Consider the following 12,351-nt stretch of genomic DNA (forward strand, 5'->3'; position numbering starts at 1 on the left):
CTGCAGAAACACTGCCGCAATATAGGACTAACAAATGTGTGGGCCAACAAAGATCAGCTCGTGGAAATGATAATGGCAAACCACAGCGACGGAGCTCCTTCACCGTGCAGCACATCGACAACCAACAAACGCTGTAGTGTTAACAATCATTCTTGTGAACGCGGAAGTCCAGCATCTCTCAACAGCGAAAGTGAAAGTGAACGTGCTGTGTACCCCCGTAGTGAACCCATCTGTGCAGCATCTCAGAGCAGTGATCGTGACAAAAGTCCTGCATCTCTCAACAGCGAAAGTGAAAGTGAACGTGCTGGGTACCCCCGTAGTGAATCCATCTGTGCAGCATCTCAGAGCAGTGATCGTGACAAAAGTCCTGCATCTCTCAACAGCGAAAGTGAAAGTGAACGTGCTGGGTACCCCAGTAGTGAATCCATCTGTGCAGCATCTCAGAGCAGTGATCGTGACAAAAGTCCTGCATCTCTCAACAGCGAAAGTGAAAGTGAACGTGCTGGGTACCCCAGTAGTGAACCCGTCTGTGCAGCATCTCAGGGCAGTGATCGTGACAAAAGTCCTGCATCTCTCAACAGCGAAAGTGAAAGTGTAGCATCTCAGGGCAGTGATCGTGACAATGTTCTCCCACACGGCAGTAACTCAAACTCAAGTAATGACCCTCAAGAACCTACAGTGAATCACAAGAAACTGGAGTGTGAAATACATAAACTGCACGGAATGCTTCAAAGTATGAACAACGAAATCGAACACTCATACGAGGAAATAAAGAAAATGAACACCTGTTTCCATCATTTGGATGAACGCCTAACTAAACTTGAAAGGATCATAAGTAGAGGAGGTCATAGTGACGTTAATACTGAGGTCAGAAATACGGTGAGCCTAACTAGCCTAAGCCACCGTATCAGTGATCTGGAGGAAAAAGCGAGTGAAAACACACAGGCAAGTGGTAATACAAGTGATGTGCACCAGACAACACAGCCTAATCATGACTCTCCAGTGAAAAATATCTAATTCTTGGTGACGTCAATCTCAGCAACATCCAGGTATCCGATTTATCAGACAGCTGGAGTGTGAGAACATTAGGGGAGGCAAACTATGATCTCATGAGCTGCTGGGTGAAAGAAAAACTCTCCTGGTCTCCCGCCACTTGCATAATCTACGCTGGCCTTTTTGACATTCTGGAAAGATCCGAGTACACAGTAGCCCTGGATAACCTCGGAGCCTTGATCAGTGAACTAAAAACGAAAAACGAAAACATGGACATCTATGTCAGTCAGCTGGTGCCAAGCCTGCAGAGTGATACATTGCAGGCCAAAATAAATGACTTCAATGAACACCTACAAAAATGGGGTAATGAAAACGAAATACCCATCATAAACCCTGACCCGCTATTCAGGCTGGGGGATGGTAACATTGATGAGGATTGCTACTACGCTTATGGCCAGCACCAAGGATCCATGCTTATCAGACTAGGGGCCACAAGACTACTTCGTGCCATGGCTGGCCAGTGTACGCCTCTCCAGGGACACATGAACAAGGAAAATCTCAAAAAACATCTCCAGTCACACTACCTCCACAAACATCCTAACAAGCAAACACAGAGGACACCTGGCCACCCCCCCACCCCCACCTCACCAGCACACCAGGTGGACAGCGACGGATGGAGAAGGGCGGGGCGGCGCACCTACGCACCCCCATCCGCCCAGGCCCACCACTCTAATCCTTCTCGCCACCCCCATCCTCACCCTGCTGGGAACCACGGAAGGTGGAACAGTGACCTTAATCCTCCGCGCCACCCCCACCCCTACCCTCATGGGGGTCACGGAAGGCGGGACAGTAACCTGACAACACCTGGTCCCACACCTGACGATAGGAGGGGCACTAACCCTCACTACCCGACCTCCCACCTCCGATATGACAACTCTCAACAGCATCTCTCCCATGGATGGACTAGAAGCCACCCCCACCCCCACACCCAGAGCTCCACACCGTCACCACCACCGCAACCATGGCCACGCAGAAGAGGAGCGTGCTACAACTGTGGGGAAACAAACCACACGCAAAACACATGCAGGTTTGACCATAAAATACGGTGCACAACATGTTACCAATTAGGCCACAAAATTAGACTATGTAACTTCTACAGAGGATAGGCTATTGGCGAAGAAGACGTTGCCGTTGAATATTATAGTAAAGCTAAGGACGGTCTCTCCATAGAACACATCAATGCCCAGTCTCTTCTATCTAGCTTCGAGGAAATAAAATTACTATTATATGACCGTGATATTGACATTCTCTGTGTTAGTGAGACTTGGCTTCATCAACAAACACCTGACTCACTAATAATAATACCAGGTTACAATTTATTTCGACACGATAAGGGCCGTGGAGGTGGAGTGTGTCTTTATGCTAAGGATAACCTAAGCTCCAAGATCATTACACCAGATGTTGAACCCTGTACTGGAATCGAAAACATATGGATCACAGTTCAAAGCAGAAAACTACCATCAATCATTGTAGGATGCTTATACAGACATCCCAAAGCCCCCGCTACCTCATATGATTATCTAATGGAAGTCTTCAAGCACGTTAACCTAAGAAAGAAACCCATGTATGTATTCGGCGATCTTAACGATAACCTTCTAGTTAACAACAGCAACCTGCAGAAAATAATTGAAGCTTGCGGTTTATTCCAAGTAATAAGTAAACCAACACGTGTCACCCCCCAGTCTGACACACTACTTGATGTCCTAATCACAAACAAAAAAGAAAGTATTGTTACCTCTGATTGCCTTCCCAGTACTATCGCAGATCACGACATGATTATCTCAAAAATCGACATTAGCAAACCCAAACGAACAAAAATAAAGAAAACTTTCAGAAGCATGGCTACATACAATAAAGATAACTTTTGTGAAGCATTGCTAACCAGCTCAGACTGCCTAAATAGTATCACGTTAACTGATGACATTGACGAACAGGTGAATATACTTAACACAATATTCAATTCTTGCCTAGATCAAGTTGCCCCAATGACGAATAAATATATAAATAGACCACCTGCTCCCTGGATTGACAAAGAAGTAAGAGATAACATGAAGTACAGGGATAGCTTACAAGGCCAGCTAAAATTAGATCGACACAACACACAACTTTACAACAAATATAAAGAAGAAAAGAAACGCGTTAAGGATAAGCTCCACAAAGCAAAAAAGACATACTATCATAATAAATTCCGCCAAAGTAAAGGCAACTCGTCACAAATGTGGAGTAACATTAGAGGTATAGTGCCTAACAATAAACCTAATAACAACATCATCACTAACGAAGATATTAATGACAAGGCGGAGGATTTTAACAACTACTTCGCTAACGTAAGAAGAGAAACTTTTGAGAGGTGCAAAAATGACTCTACTAACAATAATACTAACTCAGACAACGTATGAGTAACTCATGACACTATTGATAACTTAGACACAAATAACTTCTTCAGACCTAAACCAGTTGATGTTGAGACTGTAATTCTAACGATATCCAAACTAAAAGACCAAAAGACGCGACCGTGCTACTCCTGTGTTACAAGAACTAAAGTGGATAAAGATGAAAGGAAAAGTGAAATTCGATCAGTGCATAATGGTGTATAAAGTGACCCATAAATATTATCCTGAGTGGCTACTAAACTTACCATATGTAACACAAATTAATGAACTTGTAACGAGACAAAACGGAGACCTATTTATGCCAAGAGTGAGAACAGACAATGGTGCGCGGTCACTATTAGTAAGTGGACCAAGAGCATGGAACAAGCTCCCCCCTAATATAAAAGAACTCCCGTCACTCACGAGCTTCAAGAAAGCCCTAACTATTCACGCTCTTCAAGGAGGCTTTTGCTAAAGAACGCGTGAAGGACATAATATACACTTATCTCGTACATATGTATTATATCTAGCAAGTTCCTATATATGATATCCCATGTAAATATTTAGTAATTAAGATAAAAGATTAGTTAAAGAAAGTCTTATATATGATAACTATATTACATGTAAAGTATTTAGTAATTAAGAGAAAAGCCATTGTACATTGTACTTTAATGGAATAAAGCATTCTGATTCTGATTCTGATTCTCTCTCTCTCTCTCTCTCTCTCTCTCTCTCTCTCTCTCTCTCTCTCTCTCTCTCTCTCTCTCTCTCTCTCTCTCTCTCTCTCTCTCTCTCTCTCTCTCTCTCTCTCTCTCTCTCTCTCTCTCTCTCTCTCTCTCTCTCTCTCTCGTCCATAATTTATTTCCTTATTCTTATTAAGGTGTCTCACGTTCAGAGGACCGTTTTTTTTTTGTGTTGTTATTTCACGTTCGTAATACATTTTCCCATTGTTTACAGCACACTGAGGACCCTGATTTTGATTGTTGTTGTTGTTGTTGTTGCACGTTGATTGTACCTTCCCTATTTTTATACTTTTTGTTTTGCTATTTTCTTATTTTTTATTTTTGTTATTATTTATCTTGTTGTGTTGTTATGTTATTTATTGTTTTTTTTGTTCTGTTTTGTTTTCTTATTCTATTTGTTATTTCTTGTTTTGTTCTTTTGTTATTTTTTGTTTTCGTTATCTCGCGTGCGTACCTAATACTTCTCCCCATCTTGTTTTACGGAAGAGCGGCTAATCACACTGTTTTATGGAAGCTGATATTTTTTGTTGTTTTCTTTTCCTTCCAAGAAAATCAAAGGGAAGAAAAACCAGCACGCGAGAGACAGCAGAGAGAGGTTAGCCAAAGCGTACAAACTGGGGGTCCGCGTTTCCGAGATACCATAAGAGACGCACGCCTAGGAGAGGTTGAAAGGGCTCGAGGCGTTGATGTATTTCCTAATGTACTTCCGGGAGATCAGTGGGAAGGGAGTGGCAAAGAGTCACCACTCTACACACTCACCCTGATGCTGTCTCCCACCCTGCCTATTACAACTCCCTATTTGCCTTATCACTCTACACACTCACACTGATGCTGTCTCCCACCCTGCCTATTACAACTCCCTATTTGCCTTATCACTCTACACACTCACACTGATGCTGTCTCCCACCCTGCCTATTACAACTCCCTATTTGCCTTATCACTCTACACACTCACACTGATGCTGTCTCCCACCCTGCCTATTACAACTCCCTATTTGCCTTATCACTCTACACACTCACACTGATGCTGTCTCCCACCCTGCCTATTACAACTCCCTATTTGCCTTATCACTCTACACACTCACACTGATGCTGTCTCCCACCCTGCCTATTACAACTCCCTATTTGCCTTATCACTCTACACACTCACACTGATGCTGTCTCCCACCCTGCCTATTACAACTCCCTATTTGCCTTATCACTCTACACACTCACACTGATGCTGTCTCCCACCCTGCCTATTACAACTCTCCCTATTTGCCTTATCACTCTACACACTCACACTGATACTGTCTCCCACCCTGCCTATTACAACTCCCTATTTGCCTTATCACTCTACACACTTACACTGATGCTGTCTCCCACCCTGCCTATTACAACTCCCTATTTGCCTTATCACTCTACAGTGTAGAATGATAAGGCAGTAGTATTTTCTGGAGCACAACTTTAGCATAGCGATTCCACCACTCATCCCGTCTTGCGCGTTTCTTTTTTTACAGTGAGGGAGGCAGCTCAAGGGTGGAAATAAATAAATAAAAAAGCCTGCTCACCACTGCTCCTGTACAAGAAAGAGACGAGTGGCCAGAAGACAGGCTGAAAGGAAACAAGTCTTGGCCTACATTTTAGCTCCTTGTTAAGCAAACCCACGTCTTGGCCTACATTTTAGATCCTTGTTAAGCAAACCCACGTCTTGGCCTACATTTTAGATCCTTGTTAAGCAAACCCACGTCTTGGCCTACATTTTATCTCCTTGTTAAGCAAACCCACGTCATGGCCTACATTTTAGATCCTTGTTAAGCAAACCCACGTCTTGGCCTACATTTTATCTCCTTGTTAAGCATCAGCATAACCTTGTGTCACTCATGTATTTTTTTATTATTTTTTTTTACAAGAAGACGGCTAAAGGGCAACAAAAGTGTAGAAAAAGCCCTACTCACCGCTCCCACAACAGATAAAAGTAAAGTGGCCAAAGAGAGGTCAGTTTTGAGTGTCTTGCAAACTTCCCTACACACGAGCACAACAAAGGTACAGAACAAGACCGGGTGGAGTACTCACCGGCGCATCAGCAGAGGCACCAGGAGGGTGTGGGTGTGTTGACCTGACCACCAACTTGCCTGGAAAGAATATGTCTTGTTGTTGATAACTACAATAAATGTAATTATGAATTTTAATGAACATAATTGCTTTTTGAAAGCACAGGAACACGACTGAGTCTACTGTCTCATTATTAGGATACAAATTTGACCCCATGGTGATTGCAGTCCCTCCTCTGTTGCTCTGTGCTGGCTGCCTTAACTTGCCTGGGCTGAGTCATCTGTCAGGGTTGTCCACTTGTGACTTCCCCGTGACAACTCACCCTGGCCAAGGTGACACACTGAGCCGTGCCTTCACTTGGCACTGCCAAAGTTTATCACAAAAAAATGTACTCACAAAAGTAAAACAATAAGCAACAAAAAATTATTTAAGAAAAAAAGTCATTTGAATAAAAAATATTTGAATAAAAAAATTGATTTAAATCAAATAAATCATTTTTTTTATTAACAAGTGTTAACAGCACAAAAACTGTGCTAGGTCGCCGTCGCATGACCTTCCAACACAACCCCAACAATTTACATTATGCAACTAGGGGTCTAAAATGGAAAATGCTGAATAGTAAAGATGGCGCCACTATAAACACTTGCCTGCGCCACAACGGGCTGGGGCCGACCATCAGGCCCTACTATGAAGGCCTACCGGCGCCACAGGCCAAGACGAAAAAAAAAAAAAACTATAATGCCATGTTGTAGGGTTCATCAGGGCTAACAAATGTTATTATACAATGTCATGTCTACAATGCTTGGGTAGGCCAGGAAAACAACTTGAAGAGAACAACAAGAAGATGGACAATCTGTATATAAAAATCACGATTTTTCTACCCTGGAAGTGTGTGCTGATGACTGGAAACTGACTCAGTGCACTTATTAAAGCTTATAAGTGTGTTTTGGAAGCCTAGTTGTGTTTGTATAAAGCTGAACACTGACTTAACACACTTATTAATCCGGTGACAGCGACGGGCCAGATTTGTGGCTTTACCACGTTCCAGCGACGGGCCAAATTTGTGGCTTTACCACGTACCAGCGACGGGCCAAATTTGTGGCTTTACCACGTACTAGCGAAAGCCAAATTTGTGGCTTTACCATGTACCAGTGACGGGCCAAATTTGTGGCTTTACCACGTACCAGCGAAAGCCAAATTTGTGGCTTTACCACGTACCAGCGACGGGCCAAATTTGTGGCTTTACCACGTACCAGCGAAAGCCAAATTTGTGGCTTTACCACGTACCAGCGAAAGCCAAATTTGTGGCTTTACCACGTACCAACGACGGGCCAAATTTGTGGCTTTACCACGTACCAGCGAAAGCCAAATTTGTGGCTTTACCACGTACCAGCGACGGGCCAAATTTGTGGCTTTACCACGTACCAGTGACGGGCCAAATTTGTGGCTTTACCACGTACCAGCGAAAGCCAAATTTGTGGCTTTACCACGTACCAGCGACGGGCCAAATTTGTGGCTTTACCACGTACCAGTGACGGGCCAAATTTGTGGCTTTACCACGTACCAGTGACGGGCCAAATTTGTGGCTTTACCACGTACCAGCGACGGGCCAAATTTGTGGCTTTACCACGTACCAGTGACGGGCCAAATTTGTGGCTTTACCATGTACCAGCGACGGGCCAAATTTGTGGCTTTACCACGTACCAGCGAAGGGCCAAATTTGTGGCTTTACCACGTACCAGCGACGGGCCAATCTTTTGCCATAATATAAACCCCTCAAAATAGATGATGCATAAACTGATCACAAATGCGTTGATATGTATTATGAAATGGTTTGCGTGAGTGATGATTTTTTCTCATTGATTCCCTTAGAGGGGCCTTAAGAAACATGATCCCCCCCAGCTGCCGGGTTAAGGCCTGTAACTGTGTATTGGTGACTGAACACTGACTTAGCAAACTTATTAAAACCTATTAGTATGTGTTTGAGGCCCAAGTGTGTATTTATGACTGAAAACAGATTTAATACACTTTTTAAGGCGTATATGTGTGTGTTTGAAGAGTGTAAGTGTGTGTTTATGGCTGAACACTGACTGCACACTTATTAAAGCCTATTAGTATGTGTTTCAGGTCTGGAAGTGTATATTTAAGGCTGGAAACTGGCATAACACACTTTTTAAGGCATGTAAGTGTGTGCTTGATGCCTGGAAGTGTGTTTATGGCTGAGCACTGACTGCACACTTGATGAAGCCTGTAAGTGTGTGTTTGAGGCCAGAAAGTGTGTATATATGACTGAAAAGACTTAACACACTTTTTAAGGCATGTAAGTGTGTGTTTGAGGCCAGAAAGTGTGTATATATGACTGAAAAGACTTAACACACTTTTTAAGGCATGTAAGTGTGTGTTTGATGCCTGGAAGTGTGTGTTTAAGGCTGAGCACTGACTGCACACTTGATGAAGCCTGTAAGTGTGTGTTTGAGGCCAGAAAGTGTGTATATATGACTGAAAAGACTTAACACACTTTTTAAGGCATGTAAGTGTGTGTTTGAAGAATGTAAGTGTGTGTGTTTATGGGTGAACACTAATTTTGCACACTTATTGAAACCTGTGAGTGTGTGTTCGAGGCCAGGAAGTGTGTGTTTAAGGCTGACAGGCTCTCCCTTCCGTTACTAACACACCCAGGTCTGCCGTATCACCCTCCCCCAATCCTACTCTTCCACTTTCCCTGGTCCCTGCTTCCTTTTCCTCCCTTTGCTCATCGCCTCCGGCTCCACCTCCCTCCTCCACTTCTTCACTCTCTCCCATTTCTTCTCCTCCATCATCACCATCTTCGCCGAGCTCTTTACTTCCACATCCACCGCGTCATGGCCACACTTCCCTCCCACTATTAACAATTAATTTCAGTAGTATTAAAAACAAAATAGCTCAATTTCACCATCCAATCACTACACATAACTAGGAATTGTCGTTTTGGACCTTTTTCTTTGTCCTGGATTCCGGGATAAAATTAGCTCTAATCCCGGAATCCCGGGAATTCCCGGGATTTTCAATTGTCTAAAATTGCACATTATTCCTGATCTCCCTTTCAGGTTTTTGATGTGCTTAACATTAATAGATATGCAGAAATATTACTGTAGACTGACTGTCTGACTAATTCCACTTAATGTTTAATTCCAAATTTCCAGCAAACACTTTGTTCCTCAACAAAGTAAAAGGAACAAGAATAAGAGCTAAATATGCTTCCTTTACTGCTTTATTTTTGTTCTGCTTCCGAATTCCAATGCGAGTGACAATGTAAATTATAGTTCATTATCGATGATAGAAAAATACATTTGTTTCCATTGAAATGAAGAGAGTACTTAATGACAGAAAATGTAGTAAACATTCTTTATTTATGACATGAATTAAATGTTATTATTTACAACGTTATTATCTATCCTAAAATATGTTATTTTTCTTACTCTTTTTGGTATGTCATTACCCAAAGATGATAGTTAGACATTAGTCACATTACATGTCCAACATAAAAAAATCGTTACGTACCATCGCAGCAACCAGTAGCTAAAGCGTTGGGAACTATGGCAACAGCGATCAGCTGTGCGGGCAGGCAGACAGACAGACAGTTTACTGTCAACCGTCACTGGTCGGTCACTCACGCGAGGAGGGAAAGTGCGCTGTTTTTCTTGTAATTTTGTTAAGTTGTCACGCTCATTTCAATGCCGTATACATACAGCAACGAGGAATATGCAGACATGGTGTTCATTATACGAGCTGTGTTACGGGTAACGGGAGTGCCGTGGCTGCTTTATAATATTAAAGAGAATACCTAAACAGTAAGTCCTTCCTTCACACACACACAAAACATTCCACACCCTGTATATAAATATAAATAGAACCACAAGTCCACAACCATCCTACAGTCAAATTTGACCTTTTTTTTGTACTTAAATTCATCCTGGAATTCCAGGATGTGCAAAAATATCCCGGGATTATTAAACCTTGAAAATTGTCCGGGATCCCGGGAAACAAACCCTACACATAACCTTGACATAATAGTATAGGGACTGAGATTTGGTTAACTTCTGATGTTGAGAGTAGTGAGCTTTTCCCTCCCCCCATTAGCATGACAGTATTCCGTAAAGACCGCCCGACAGACCTCGGCAAAGGTGGCGGTGTTATCATCGCCACCAAGCCGGGTCTTTGTGTTCAGCATAGGCCTGACCTTGATACAGACTGCTAAATCACCTGAGTCCACTTACAAACCTTCAACTGTAAATCTCTTCTTATTGCTGCTTTTTACAGACCGCCTTCTACTAATACAGACTATTTACACAACCTTCAAATTTATCTTTCACGCATGCAGGCAGACAAACACATCTGGATCACAGATGATTTCAACCTCCCCGACATTGACTGGACTTCAGCATCCCCATTTGGCCCTCCCGATGCTGACGCCCCCAACTCCATTATTCCCCACACAAACAGACGCCAACTACACGACACATTCGTTGACATCATAAATACATTTTCACTCTCACAAACAGTACTCCAGCCAACACGAACACACATTGTAACACGCCCCGCTGGCCACGGTGGCCCTTTGACCACAGCACACACACTTGACCTTTTTCTCACCAACAACATTCTTAACATAACAAACACTCAGGTTGTTCCAGGACTTAGTGACCATGACATACTCATCGTTGACGCTGACCTTCAACCGATTAGACATAAACAGAGACCCAGACAGATATTCCTTTATTTAAGGGCTGACTTAGACATGATCAAACAAGACCTAACTGCCTTCAGCACTGACTTTTTTGCGAGTGACCCAAACACAAGACTTCTTTCCACCAACTGGAACAACCTGAAACACACCATACACACCTCAATGAACAGACACATACCACAAAAAACACTTTCTAGTAGGTACACACTCCCCTGGTTTTCCAGGGATCTACGCAGACAACATCGCAAGAAACAAAGACTCTACAGACGCGCGCAGACATACAACACAACAGATAATTGGACCGTTTACAAAAACCACCAAAAGACATTTGCCAAAAACATAAAAGTAGCGGAACGCAAACCCATAGTAACTTACCCCAGAGACAACGTAAGAAATAACAAAAGAAACTTTTTCAGGTTCTTTAAGACGCGCAAACATGACACTAACACGATTACATCCCTTAAAGACAACACTAACACATTAGTAACCAGCCCACAACACAAAGCACAAATACTCAACACACAGTTCCAATCGGTGTACACACAAGAACACAACCTGACACCAAACATGCCACACAGCCCCTTCCCCCCCATAGCCCCCCTTGGCATCACGACTAACGGAATACAGAAATTACTGGAAGGACTCGACACAACCAAATCGACTGGCCCCGACAACATTCCCGCCTTCATCCTTAAATCCTTTGTCCCCATCCTTGCCCCCATCCTTCAGGCCATATTCGCCCAATCGCTATCATCCACCTCACTACCCTCTGACTGGCTTTTGGCAAACATTAATCCTTTATTCAAGACAGGTGACCGGACTGACCCTGCCAATTATCGGCCCATCTCACTAACATCGATTCCATGTAAAATTTTCGAACACATAATACACAAACACATAATGAATCACCTTGACGCAAACAACATCCTTACTGACTCACAACACGGCTTTCGACCCAAACGCTCATGTGAATCGCAACTCATTACTACATATCACGACATTACGAGGCTACTTGACCGACGTGACATTAAACAAGTTGACACTATTGTTTTAGATTTTGCCAACGCCTTTGACAAAGTCCCGCACAAAAGACTGACATTAAAATTGAAATACTACGGTATTCCAGGAGCTATTCTTCACTGGATCACTGCATTTCTTACTAACAGGACTCAACGTGTTCTTCTTGACGGATCTTCATCCGACACTGTCCCTGTTTCTTCAGGTGTCCCACGAGGCACCGTTCTAGGCCCCTTCTTTTCCTCCTGTACATTAACGATCCTCCACTGTCATCGCCTAACTCTTCCACTAGACTATTTGCCGATGATAGTTTAGAGCAGTAAAGACTACTGACGACTGCAGACTACTACAAAACGACTTGGACGCCCTCCAGCGGTGGGTGCACCTGGCAGATGCACTTCCGACCA

This window comes from Eriocheir sinensis, unplaced genomic scaffold (assembly GCF_024679095.1).
Source record: "Eriocheir sinensis breed Jianghai 21 unplaced genomic scaffold, ASM2467909v1 Scaffold319, whole genome shotgun sequence".
Taxonomy (NCBI): Eukaryota; Metazoa; Arthropoda; class Malacostraca; order Decapoda; family Varunidae; genus Eriocheir; species Eriocheir sinensis.